The sequence below is a fragment of the Tenrec ecaudatus genome, chromosome 5, assembly GCF_050624435.1.
Source record: "Tenrec ecaudatus isolate mTenEca1 chromosome 5, mTenEca1.hap1, whole genome shotgun sequence".
NCBI classification, from domain to species: domain Eukaryota; kingdom Metazoa; phylum Chordata; class Mammalia; order Afrosoricida; family Tenrecidae; genus Tenrec; species Tenrec ecaudatus.
The window spans coordinates 117,633,695-117,646,391 of NC_134534.1; positions in this window are offsets into that span (position 1 = coordinate 117,633,695).

Genomic DNA, 12,697 nt, shown 5'->3' on the forward strand with positions numbered 1-12,697 from the left:
CTCCTATCACCACATCTGCCTGCCCCCCCAGTCCCTCTGTGGTCCCCCTTGTCTTCCAGAGGTGCATTGTCAACCAGCAAAGTCGGGCCTCTCCATTTCTCAGAAGCTGCAGATTGTTACGTGACATCACCCTGTGTTTAAATATTAGTGATTATGCTATCTAAAAAACAAATCTGAGCCAACTGGGGACAAACAAAACTCATTTCAAACACCAGCTCTGTCTCCCATAAGGTGCCGTGTACAACTGCTACAACACAACAGTGGGTCCTGCTGGGTCTCCACTAGCATCTGGGAGGAAGGCTATTTATTACCGGGAATCCTACCTTGGTCCGTTGGTGTTAATTGCAGACTCACTGGGTGACGAATTGTATCTGACACGCACCATGTTTCCCGCAGCAAACACAACACTTTGTCAAACTCCGTTTGGTATTGCTCCATCCCTCCATCATTCTCCCTAATGACAAAAATAATTAACACATTCATATAAAAGCACAGGATGAGGAGAGCTTTAATTTATTCATCTAGTTCAGGGTCCTCCCTGTTATCAATATATGACAAGTTAATGTCATATATTAATTAAAAAGCAACAGTGAAGCAATTTAGGAAACTGAGGGATTGTCATGGGTCCTGGTTGTGACAGCATGTTTTGGGCATCATGGAAGATTACAGATTTGCCTTCTGTGGTATCTCATATCCATCATCCGAAAACTACCTGCTCTTAAGGGTAGAGAGAGCGAGCTTGTCTTTGAAAAAGGTGCCTGGGTCTCCTTTCCGGTTGCCGCAGCGCTAGGAACCATGAGTACCAAAGTCTCTCGCGACACCCTCTACGAGGTGGTGCAGGAAGTCCTGCACAGGAACCAGCGCAAGCGCCGGAAGTTTTTGGAGACGGTGGAGCTGCAGAGCAGCCTGAAGAACTACGACCCTCAGAAGGACAAACGCTTCTCTGGCACCGTCAGGCTTAAGTCCACCCCGCGCCCCAAGTTCTCAGTGTGTGTCCTTGGGGACCAGCAGCACTGCGACAAGCTAAGGCCGTGGAGATCCCTCACATGGACATCGAGGCGCTCAAGAAGCTCAACAAGAATAAGAAGTTGGTCAAAAAGCAGGCCAAGAAGTATGATGCCTTTTTGGCCTCAGAGACCCTGATCAAGCAGATTCCTCGAATTCTGGGCCCGGGTCTGAACAAGGCCGGGAAATTCCCTTCCCTGCTGACCCACAATGAGAACATGGTGGCCAAGGTCGACGAGGTGAAGTCCACCGTCAAGTTCCAGATGAAGAAGGTGCTGTGTCTGGCAGTGGCAGTTGGCCATGTGAAGATGACAGATGATGAACTCGTGTACAACATCCACTTGGCTGTCAACTTTTTGGTGTCGCTGCTGAAGAAGAATTGGCAGAATATCCATGCTTTGTACATTAAGAGCACCGTGGGGAAACCCCAGCGGCTGTACTAAGCTACAGTTCAATAAACTTTATTGTTCCTGTTAAAAAAAAAAAAGAAAGAAAAAAGTGCCTGGGTTTGGTAGCTGCTCACAGGATGGCAGGTGTAATGTATTATGAGAATTTAAAAAGGCTCTGAGAAGACGGTTATTGGAAGTTCTGGCTGGAGGGCAAGGCCATGACTCCTGAAAGATTCTGGATCCAAAAGTCAAGTCAGAACTGGATGCCACAGACTTTCTCAATCCAGCCCTCTTTGCCCCTCCCCTAAGGCCAATACATTTTTTTTTCTTTCATTATTTATTTATTTATTTTAATCGTTTTATTGGGGCTCATAAGGCTCTTATCAAAATCTGCACATACATCAATTGAGCAAAGCACCCTTATACATTCGTGGCACTCATCACTCTCATAATTCACCTTCCACTTGGGTTCCTGGAATCAGCTCGGTTTCCCTTTTTTTCCCCCCATCCCCCTCCCTCCCCGATCCCACCCCTGGTCCCTTGATAATTTATAAATAATTATTATATCTTATCTTACACTCCCCGGCGTCTCCCCTCACCCGCCTCCCCCTTGCCAATCTCCCAGAGAGGAGGTTACACATAGATCTCTGAGATCGGTTCTCCCTTTCTACATGCCCTTCCCTCCTGGTGTCGCCACTCCCACAGCTGGTGTTGAGGGGTTCGTCTGTCCTAGATTCCCTGTGCCTCCAGATCCCCACTGCACCGCTATACATCCTCTGGTATAACCAGGTCCGCAAGGCAAGGTAGGATTGGGGTCATGATGATTGGGAGGGGAGGAAGCGTTCAGGAACTAGAGGAAGGTTTTGAGTTTCATTATTGCTACACTGAACCCTGAGTGGCCCATCTCCTCCTCACTACCCCTCTGGAAGTGGTGTCCAGCTGTCTACAGGTGGGCGTTGGGTCCCCATCATGCACTCCCCCTCTTTCACGGTGATGTGATTCTCACCACCACCCCACCTTTGATGTTGGAGACCTGGTCTCCTCTGTCCTTCATGATCACCTATGTTGGTGTGCTGCTTCCGTGTGGGCTCGGTTGCTTCTGGGCTAGATGGCCGCTTGTTTGCATTCAAGCCTTTAAGTCCCCAGACGCTATATCTCTCAGTAGCCGGGCACCATCCGCCTTCTTCACCACACTTGCTTATGCACACTTTCGTCTTCAGCCATTATGTGAGGGAGGTGATCACACAATGATTGTTTTTGTTCCTTTGCATCTGCTACATGGTCCATTCAACACTTTGTATTCGCTTAGGCCGTGTGCTTCTTCTCTGTGGGCTTTGTTGCTTCTGAGCTAGATGGCCGCTTATTTGCCTTCAAGCCTTTAAGACCCCAGACGCTATATCTTTTTTTGATAAGCCGGGCACCATCAGCGTTCTTCACCACATTTGCTTACACACACGGCTGTCTTCAGTGATCATGTCGGGAAGATGGGTATCCTGCAATGGCTGCTTAGCAGGGCGAGGTGCTATTGTATTGGGGGATTATGCATGAGGAGGCCCAATGTCCATCTGCTACCCTACTACTGAACCTATAAATATATGCATATAAATCTATTGCCCCCATAATCATAAGTATGTTTACATATGTACATGTCTGTATTTAGGCTTCTCTGTATGCACTTTGCCTCCTACTCCTTTCCTCTATTTCCTTTCGCTTTCCTCCCGACCCATTACCATGTTTAGCCTTCATTCTGGATTCAGTAGTTCCTCTCAGTTACCTTGCTCTTGGTCACTCCCTTCCAGTCCTCCCCTCCCCTCCCTCCTCTAGTTTTGAACCATTCGCTGTTCCCTTGTCCCTGTGTTGGGCGACATCTCCTCCCTTCCCCTACCTCCCACGCTCTCATGTCCCTCCAGGACCGTTGGTCCTGTTGTTTTCTTCTCTCATTATTTGTCCAGCCTATCTTGTCTAGGTGGACCTGCTGACATAGTAATATGTGCATACAAATGGATATGACTTTGACTGCGCCCAAGTGGCCCATAAAAACATGGCTTTGACAGAAGCAACATCGACACGCTGATAAGCAGAAAAGCCACTAACATACAAAATTTACTGGGTAAAAAAACAAAACAAATTTAAAAAGACTAAACAAAAAGATAGCAAATATTAAAAGAAAAAATTGCTAGTAGTTCAAGGTCCTTTCATTGGCCTTTAGGAGTGTTTTCTAGGTGTAGCTTGTGAGGCGCCACGTCCTGGCCCAGAAGACCATCCTTTCTACTCCCTCGGGCTCCCTTTGCTCTGCTTCCTCCGCTGCTCCATTGCATGTCCCCAGTGTTTGCCTCAGTGTGGCGGGGTCAGCTCAGTTGCCCATCCCCCATTGTGTCTCAGGTGCTGTCCCGTGTAGGGCCATGTGTTGGTGCAGGATGTCATATCTCGTAGTGTGGTCAGCTGAATGGTCCTCTCTGTATGATGGGCTCGTCTAGCTGGTCTATCGACTTTGGGCTTGGTGGACCCAGGTGTACTCCACTATGTCCTTTCTCCTTCTTTTGTTTCAGCTTCCTTCTGGATGTGGTGTGGTGGGTCAGTTCCTTTCCCACTCCAGACAATCTATTTTTTGTTTTCTGTGGTATTCCCTTCGAGTGTGGGGGTCGGCCTAATTCTGGTTTGGGCCGGCTTGTCGTCCAGCCTCTTTGTGTAGACCTCCGTACTTTGCGTTGTCCTCCTTGTTTGGTGTGTCGTGTTGGGGTCCGTATGCATGTTCCAAATCTGTGGGGACATAACCGATACTCTCCCCCGGGTGGGTTAGTACCCTGCCCCCCCCCCATACCATCCATTCGGATTCTCCCCCTCCCGGTTCTCCCTCTCCCTACCCCACTACCCCTTCTTTATGCTGGGCTCTTATGTACCTCCCTAGGTGTGGCCTGTCCTCCCTCCAACTATCTATGCTTCCTCCCGTTTATTGTGGGATGGATGTTTATTCTTCTATTTCTGTCATGCTGATTGTACTTACCTCAGGGGACTCATGTTGTACCTGTCCCTTTGGGTCTGGCTTACCTCGCTTAACATAATTCCTTCCAGCTCTTCCCATGAAATAACGTGTTTCATGTGCTCATCGGTGCTTTTCAGTGCTGCATAATACTCCATTGTGTGTATGTGCCAAAGTTTGCTAATCCACTCGTCTGTCGATGGAAACTTAGGCTGTTTCAAAGTCTTTGCCATTGTGAATTGTGCCGCAATAAACATTGGAGCGCATATGACTGGTCATGTTTTATTTGCTGCTTCAACCGGGTATATGCCCAGTAGAGGGATGGCTGGGTCATGAGGTAGATCAATTTCCATTTTCTTTAGGTATCGCCAGATTGCTTTCCACAGTGGCTGTACAAATCTACACGACCACCAGCAGTGGAGGAGGGTTCCTACTTCACCACAGCCCCTCCAACACTTGTTGCTCTCTGATTTACTGATCTGGGCTAGCCTCAGGGGTGTTAGGTGGTATCTCATGGTTGTTTTGATTTGCATTTCTCTTATGGCAAGGGACTTCGAGCACTTTCTCATATGTTTATTGGCCATTCCTCTCTAGTGAAAGTTCTTCTCATTTCTTTTGCCCACTTCCTTAGGGGGTTAACTGTTTTCCTCTTTTTGCAGGTCACGATGGTGTTGTAGATTTTAGTAATGAGCCCTTTGTCTGATGTGTCATTACTAAAAATCTTCTCCCAGTCTGTGGGTTGCCTTGTCACCCTCTTGGCAAAGTCTTTCGAGGTGCACATGCATTTTATTCTTATTAGATCCATTTGTCGATTTCCAATTCACCTGTGTGTGTCCCCTTCCCTGTTGCAGTGAGCCTATGGGCTCCCTGGGCCAGTACTCTGAGATTAGTCCCGATTCCCTCCTTAATGGTCCTGATGGTTTGGGGTTTGACTTCTAGATCTGTGATCCACCTTGAGTGTATTCTTGTGCATGGGGTGAGGTAGACGTCTTATTTCAACTTTCTACATGTGGATATCCATTGTTTCCAGCACCACTTATTAAAGAGGGCATCTGCTTCCCACTTGACATTTTTGGGACCCTTGTCGAAGATCAGTTGTCTATATGCTGATGATTTTACTCCTGGGCTTTCTATTCTTTTCCACTGGTCTGAGTATCTATCATTGTGCCAGTACCATGCTGTTTTGACCACTGTAGCTGTGTAGTAGGCATTGAAATCAGGTAGGGCGAGTCCTCCAATTGTGTCCTTCTTCTTGAGGAGTTCTCTGCTAATTCTGGGTTTCTTCTCTCTCCATATGAAGTTGGTGGTCAGTTTTTCCAATTCTTTGAAGAAGGTTGAGGGTAATTGGATTGGTATAGCAGGCCAATACATTTCTAAGGGTTATGGATTCTACTTCAGAATCGTTCTCAATCTCAATCCCAGGGCCCTCTTCACCATTGCTGGCTAGACCTGTTCACCTCTTGCCATATATGTGTGTGTGTGTGTGTGTGTGTGTGTGTATATCACACACACACACACACACACACACATATGGGTTTATTGTAAGTCTGGGTCTGTAGGTTTCTCGGGTGGGAAATGTCTCGGTCCTTGGCTACACACTAGAAAGAAATTCACACCAAAGCCTGGTTGGTGATCCGAGTGGGTTTATATACAGGAGAGAAGAAGTTTCCGGCGTTACAGTAAACTGAACACGGGCACCCTCATGACACTGCACACCCAGCCCTGCTGAGCGGAAGGCAGAGAAGCAGCTGAAGGGAAGGTTCCAGCCTTTTAAGGACTTTCAGCTGTGAGGCGTCAATTAAGCTCTCCTGGCTTGGCCTTGAATTGGTGCATGCCCTTTAGCCTGCATTGGCTTCCAACCTCCTGTAGGGGGCCCCCTAAGCATGGAGAGGAACAACCCCTTGTCTTGCTACCTAACAGGTCTACATTCCTGTATGGTTACATTGAGATGGAAGTAGCCCCTTTAGACAGCCTGTGAGGTTCACCAGGAGCCACAGGCCCCAGCGTTCCCTGTTACCACCTTAAACCTTAAACTAATGTTGGCGTTTATATTATCTGTGCGGGTCTGTGGACATGGAATGTTTCCATGCCAGACCCTGAAGTTGCACAAATAGGCATCCAGAACAGAACTCATACAGGCTCTAATAAGATGCTCAGACAGGCTCTAATAAGATGCTCAGATGCTTCTTGCTAGGATGAGAATTTATCGAAGTTTGTGAGCAGTTCAGATCTTGTAAGGGAGAACAGGTCAGTAGTGTATCCAGAGAAGAGAGCAAAGGTCAGGGGAAAGGGAGGAGGCCCACAGACATCTGTGCTCTGTGTTTGGCCACAAGACAAGAAACCAGGTCTCCCTGAAAAAGAAAGCAGAACAGCAAGTCCCTCGGAACTAGGACATCTTTAAACCTGACCTATACAACACTCGGCTCAGGGAGGCGCCTTGGAAAACCGTAAAAGCCCAAAAAGAGGGACAAGGAGGAAGCCCAAGTCTTTGGTTTTCCCTGCTGTGCTTTCAGTGTTGAAATGTCTGTGCACGGAGCCTTTGAAATTTCAGAATCAGAGAGTGGATTCATAAGCCAAGCTCCTGCTTTATTCTTCAATGCATTTTAGCCCAACTCCTCCTTGGTGACACATGTAACAGAAATTCTGGACTTAGGAGCCACTTGGTCCTTGGACACTAGGAGATTACAGTGGAATCTGAAACAGAGCTCTAACCACCAACTGGACTGGCCTAGGAAGCCCAAGTATTCAGTCTCCCAAACACCAACCTCCCGTTGCTCTTCATCTGCCTCCACCTTGTTCAGCTTTAGTTGTCCGTGGAAGCGTTTGGCACCCATCTGATGCTTCAGAACCCAGAAAGGAGGAAAGGTAAAACTGGGATTCAAATGAAACAAGATGTGCCCGGGGCTCCTCATGGCATTTGTCACCTTTCAGTTCCCTCTTCGGACGCAGATGTGGCAAGGTTCACAAACAAGCTTTACCAGAAAGAACAGCCTGCTTCCAAGTGAGAAAAAGCCCTTTACACATGAGTTCCTGAGGTCAGCCCAGCCCTGTGCGCCCCCCCCACCCCTCCCAGAGTCCCCTGCTCTCTGGCGAAGCATTAAAGCAAGTGGAAGCAGAGATTTGCTCAGAAAAAAAAACCATTTTTCACAATAGCATGCCACATTCTGGATGGCAATCACGGCTGCACAAACCGCATCCATCCCCCAGTCATGATGTTGCCGCCTCAGTGACCACACACACACATTGTGTGGTGAGACTCAGAGTCTATTCCATTTGTGATCAATTGTTTCCTCCCTCTCCACACTTTGCACTTAGGAGACATGCTCTCTGGAGGCGGTTGAGGCTTGTCTTGTGGCCAATAATCATCTCCTACGCCTTCCTTTCCAGTCACTAATTTGATGTCTTCACTCAAAGAAATGCCCATAAGTTGAGGTTTCAGAGGAGAGCTCCTTGAGCTCCCCAGACAACAAGGGGGCCGAGTGTCACCGTCATTATCCTGAGCTGGGAGGGAACACTAGTGTTCCGGAGGCTGGGAATCCGTCACTGCCTGCCCATCGCACAGACAGAGCAGGTGCTGGTTATAATTGCTTCTAGACGTCCTGCCATGCTCAGTTGAACGTCAAAGCCATAAACGCTGCCCGAATACAATAAAACTGGAGTACGCAGACATTTCTGCATCATTGCCGGGTGAAAATACACTGAGTGGAGTTGGATGAGATGGCAGCAAGCGCTTAAGGAGGGGGTGCTGTGGGAATACCAACAAGATGACTGCTAGTCTCCGTTTCCTTCTCTCGTCTGCTTTGTGTTTTCTTTCAGGACCAGAAAAAATGATGCATATGTAATGAAAAAAATTTTTCCTTTCCAGAGGAGTTTTCCACCCCACAATCTACCCACAGCCTCCTTTGAGCAAGCCAGGAAAAGCTTTTTTTTTTTTTTTTAACCTGCCTTCTCACTATGACAATTTCCGGAGCTGCTATGTGGCTGTGTTTAAAAGTCCCCCTCGGGATCCAGAGTGCAATCCATATCACAAAGGCATCCTCCCAGTCCCAAATAGCAATGCGACCTCAATTCAGAAGGTTGTTCTTGTTTCCATAGACCCAGAATGGAGTTTAAGCTGTTGATCTTGACTGTGGTTGTCGACTCAGCCTCTCATGGGCACCTCATGGGCAGTGGAGCAAACTGTGCCTATCTGTGCTACCACCAGGACTGGGAGAGGAAGCCAACAGTGGTGGGCCATAGGTCAATGTGTGGATGGGGATGATCAGGTCTTTCTTCATTATTCTGTTTCAGTCTGGAAACACCACTGAAGCCTCAGTGTTGTAGCAACACACAAACCTTCACTGACAGTCTGGGGCACATTGGCTGCAAATCAAACCCGGGTCTTCCCGGTGAAAGACGATGAGAGGTCTACCACTGAAGCACCGTGGCCCTCACCTCAAACCAGGGCAGTCATTTCCGGAGTTCAAACCAGACCACAATGCAGGATGACTGAGATTGCCACCAGAATCTGATACTGATGCAGAAAAAAACCTAACTACCATTTTATTGACTCCCAATAGGACAAAGATCTGCCCCTTTGGGGTTTTGAGACTTTAAATCCTTATAGCAGGGGTCGCAACCTGTGGGTCGCGACCCCTTTGGGGATCAAATGACCCTTTAACAGGGGTCATCCAATTCATAACGATAGCAAAATTACAGTTATAAAGTAGCAATTAAAATAATTTTATGGTTGCAGGTGACCACAACATGAACTGTATTAAAGGGTGGCGGCATTCAGAAGGTTGAGAACCATTGCCTTACAGAAATAGACAACCTCATATTTCTCCCACGGACGGGCTAGTCAGTTCAAACCCCTGACCTTGCGATTAGCAGGTTAATGCATAGTCCACTACACCACCAGGGCTCCTAATGATATAATAAGAGATACTATTGTTAGATCTCTCGTGGGAGAAATATACCTCAGTCCTTGGCTTCGCATGAGAAAGAATTCACTCCGCAGCCTGGATTGTGATCCAAGTGAGTTTTTTGAGAGAAGAAGTTTCAGGTTTACACAGGCACCTCAGGGCCCCTCACCCGTGCACAGCTTGCCTAGAAGCTGCTGGAGAGAAAGTCACTACGTGGGCTCCAGGATCCTGCCTTTTCTTTCTTTTCTTTTTTTTTAAATCGTTTTATTAGGGGCTCATACAATTCTTATCACAATCCATACATGCATCAATTGTGTAAAGCACATTGTACACTCACTGCCCTCATTATTCTCAAAACATTTGCCTCCACTTAAGCCCCTGGCATCAATCAAGTCCTCATTTTTACCCCTTCCTCCCCGCTCCCCCATCCCTCAAGAAACCTTGATAATTTGTGAGTGGTGATAGTGGGAGGGTAGAGGGAGGGTGGATTGGAAAGAGGAAACCGATTACAAGTATCTACATGTGACCTCCTCCCTGGGGGACGGACAACAGAAAAGTGGGTGAAGGGAGACATCGGAGAGGTCAAGATCCTGCCTTTTCAATTCCTCCATAGGGAGGCATGGTTGATGGTCCTGGTCAACCCCATTGGCTGGATTGAATTCACCTGGCCCAGATGGGCCAATCCAGGTGTAACACCCACCTAGGTGTACCACCCCTTCCTGGCCGGAAGTTTGAACCTGAGCATATGTAATGGATGACCCAGTCCCTATGCTAAGCTACCTAACAGTATTTGCAAGATGCCGAGCAATGTTCTAAGCTTTTTGTATATAATAATTCAATTATTTCACTTAACAAGCCTATGTGTGGACTCTATTCTTGCCTCATTTTACAGATGAAAAATCAGTGGCACAGGATGATAAAGTCATGAGCCTATGACCACACAGTGAGGAAGTGGAAAGGAGAGATTTGAACCCAGGCTGCAGAGTCCATGCCTTGGGTGCCTACAGCGCCACATAGGACACAGGAAAGCATGGAGCAGACTCGGCGTAAGACCTAGCATGTATGTGCTAGCACTGCATGAGAGTAGCTGCTACTCAGATCCAGAAGAGAATACAAGGCTATTGCAAAAATTATTTTTTCCAAGAGAGGGTGGAATTCTGCATCTTGTGCGAAATCCCCCAACCTGCACATGGCACAGCTACTTCAGAAGGTTCCCAACAATGTGTGCTGTGTGGCAAACCAAACTGAGCTCAGGGGGAGCTGGTCTGTGGGTTATGTTACCCAGAAGGTGAGCAGTTTGAACTCACCAGCCACCACTCCAAGGGAGAAAGAGAAGGCTTTCTGCTCCCATGGACTTGCAGTCTTTGAAGTGGCAGGGAGCATTTCCATGCAGCCTATGATTAGGATCTAGGAGGGTGAGGGTGGATGGAGTTGGTTGAGACCTGGCTTCAGGGCATTTCCCAGAAGGGCTTCCTGCAGTGACTCTGCCTTCAGGAATGTCTGGTGACCCTGAGGGCAGCAAAGTCCTAAGCAAACTCAGGCAGTGGTTCTCAACCTTCCTAATACAGGTCCTTTTGTTGTGGTGACCCCCTGACCATTAAATGATTTTCTTGCTACTTCATCACTGTAATTTTGCTACAGTTATGAATTGGACGAGCCCTGTGAAAGGGTCATATGACTCCCAAAGGGGTCGCAACCCACAGGGTGAGAACCACTGCACTAAGGGTTCCCCTTCCGGGCAGCTCTACCAGTGTCTGATGTGCATAGTTCTGTGAGGTGAGAGAAATGAACTTAGTGTCTGCTTCTGGTGACAGTTGATGTGGGTGGGCTTTCTCCCTATGTCAAATCCCTCTCAAGCCATTTGTCACCACAACAGAGGGAGCCACACACATAAAGCAAGAAGAGGAGGCAGCATAGCAGGACGGTAAGCAGAACAAAGATTGAATAAGCACAATTCACTTCAATCATGAATCGGGTGCCCTTGAGATGTGAGGAAGACCCCAGTCTAGTGACATTAGATCAGGTTTAGGGATTGAGTGACGGGACCCTCTTGGCTCCCCTCAGCCCCTATCTTGCTTTCCCATTGACCCTGCCCCTTACATCGTGATTGGTCCTTATTCCAGCATGATGGTTGGTTTCATAATCACGACATGTGGGAATGTGTTAGTCGATAGGTTATACAGGCACAGTCTCTGGAATGGGTAAGTGAGGAGGTGTGACTGGTGACATGACTGGTGGAATGGATCATGTGAAGTGATTTGAGATCGTTGTTCAGACCTGATAGGTCATCCAGGCCTCTAGTTGATCCTGGCAGTACTCTAGTTTAAGGAAACAGAATGTTAGGCATTTAAGTCATATTTGAGCTTAAATTTTGAGCAATAGGCTGTGGCTCACAGTGAGAGTCTATGTGGAGACCCTAAATCCATTTTGAGGGGCCACACATTCAGCCACCATTGAGTTCTTTCCTACTGCTGACCGGCAGTGGAAAGCTTGACCCGCAGGCAGTGTGCTTGCGTCCACTCCCCGGGCCAGACTCAGCGATATACGGTCGTGTGCACATCCCAATGAAGGTCCCGCTCATGCTCTCACAGGCCCTCCCGCAACTCCATGAATTGATCCGTCTTCAGGGACAGTTTTGTGACAAAGGTGTTTGTTTTCCATGTCTCATTTAAGCTTTCAGGAGCTCAGGTGGTGATGCTGGATAGTGTTGGACTATTAACAGCAAGATCGCTGGTTCGAAGCCACTAGTCATTCCACAGGAGAAAGATGAGGTTATTGCTTCCTGTAAAGGTAGCAACTTCAGGATCCCTACACAGAGTCACTATGAGTCAGAGTCAGCAGGACAGAATGAGTGTCATTTTATTTAAGTAACTGTGGCTGTGGGTCCTTCCGACACCATTGTGGCCTCATGCGGATGCTCTCCTTCATCCAGAACAGCGGTTTGTGCCTTTTTCTTGTGTAAAACATAGCAAAGGAGTTCCTAATAAAATAAAGTTGAATTGGGAGTCTTTTTTCCCTCAAACAAAGTAAATCCATAAATAGAAATGAGACTATGGTGCTAATAACCAGTTGGAGAGTTGAGAGAGCTGAACTCTCAATCCTGGTAGAAACCCATTGTAACTTTAAAAACTTGCTCAAGGTCATCCATAGCCTATGAGGTTGAGTTGAGCAGACACAAAACAGATGTGTTGGGGAGTAATTGTGTACATTAAGTAAACAATTTATCTTTCTAAAGATTCTGTCTAAAACTTACTTTAAATAGTAAGTTTTCTCCTGGGCTAGGGAAAGGTCAGGGAGCTTAACCCCCTAGTATCCACCCCCTCTCAGCATTCATCATGTTAGGCCAGAGGAGCCAAATCACACCCACTACCCAGGGAGCACTGCTTCCAAAAGCCCATTGCCTGTGCCGGGGCAGAGGG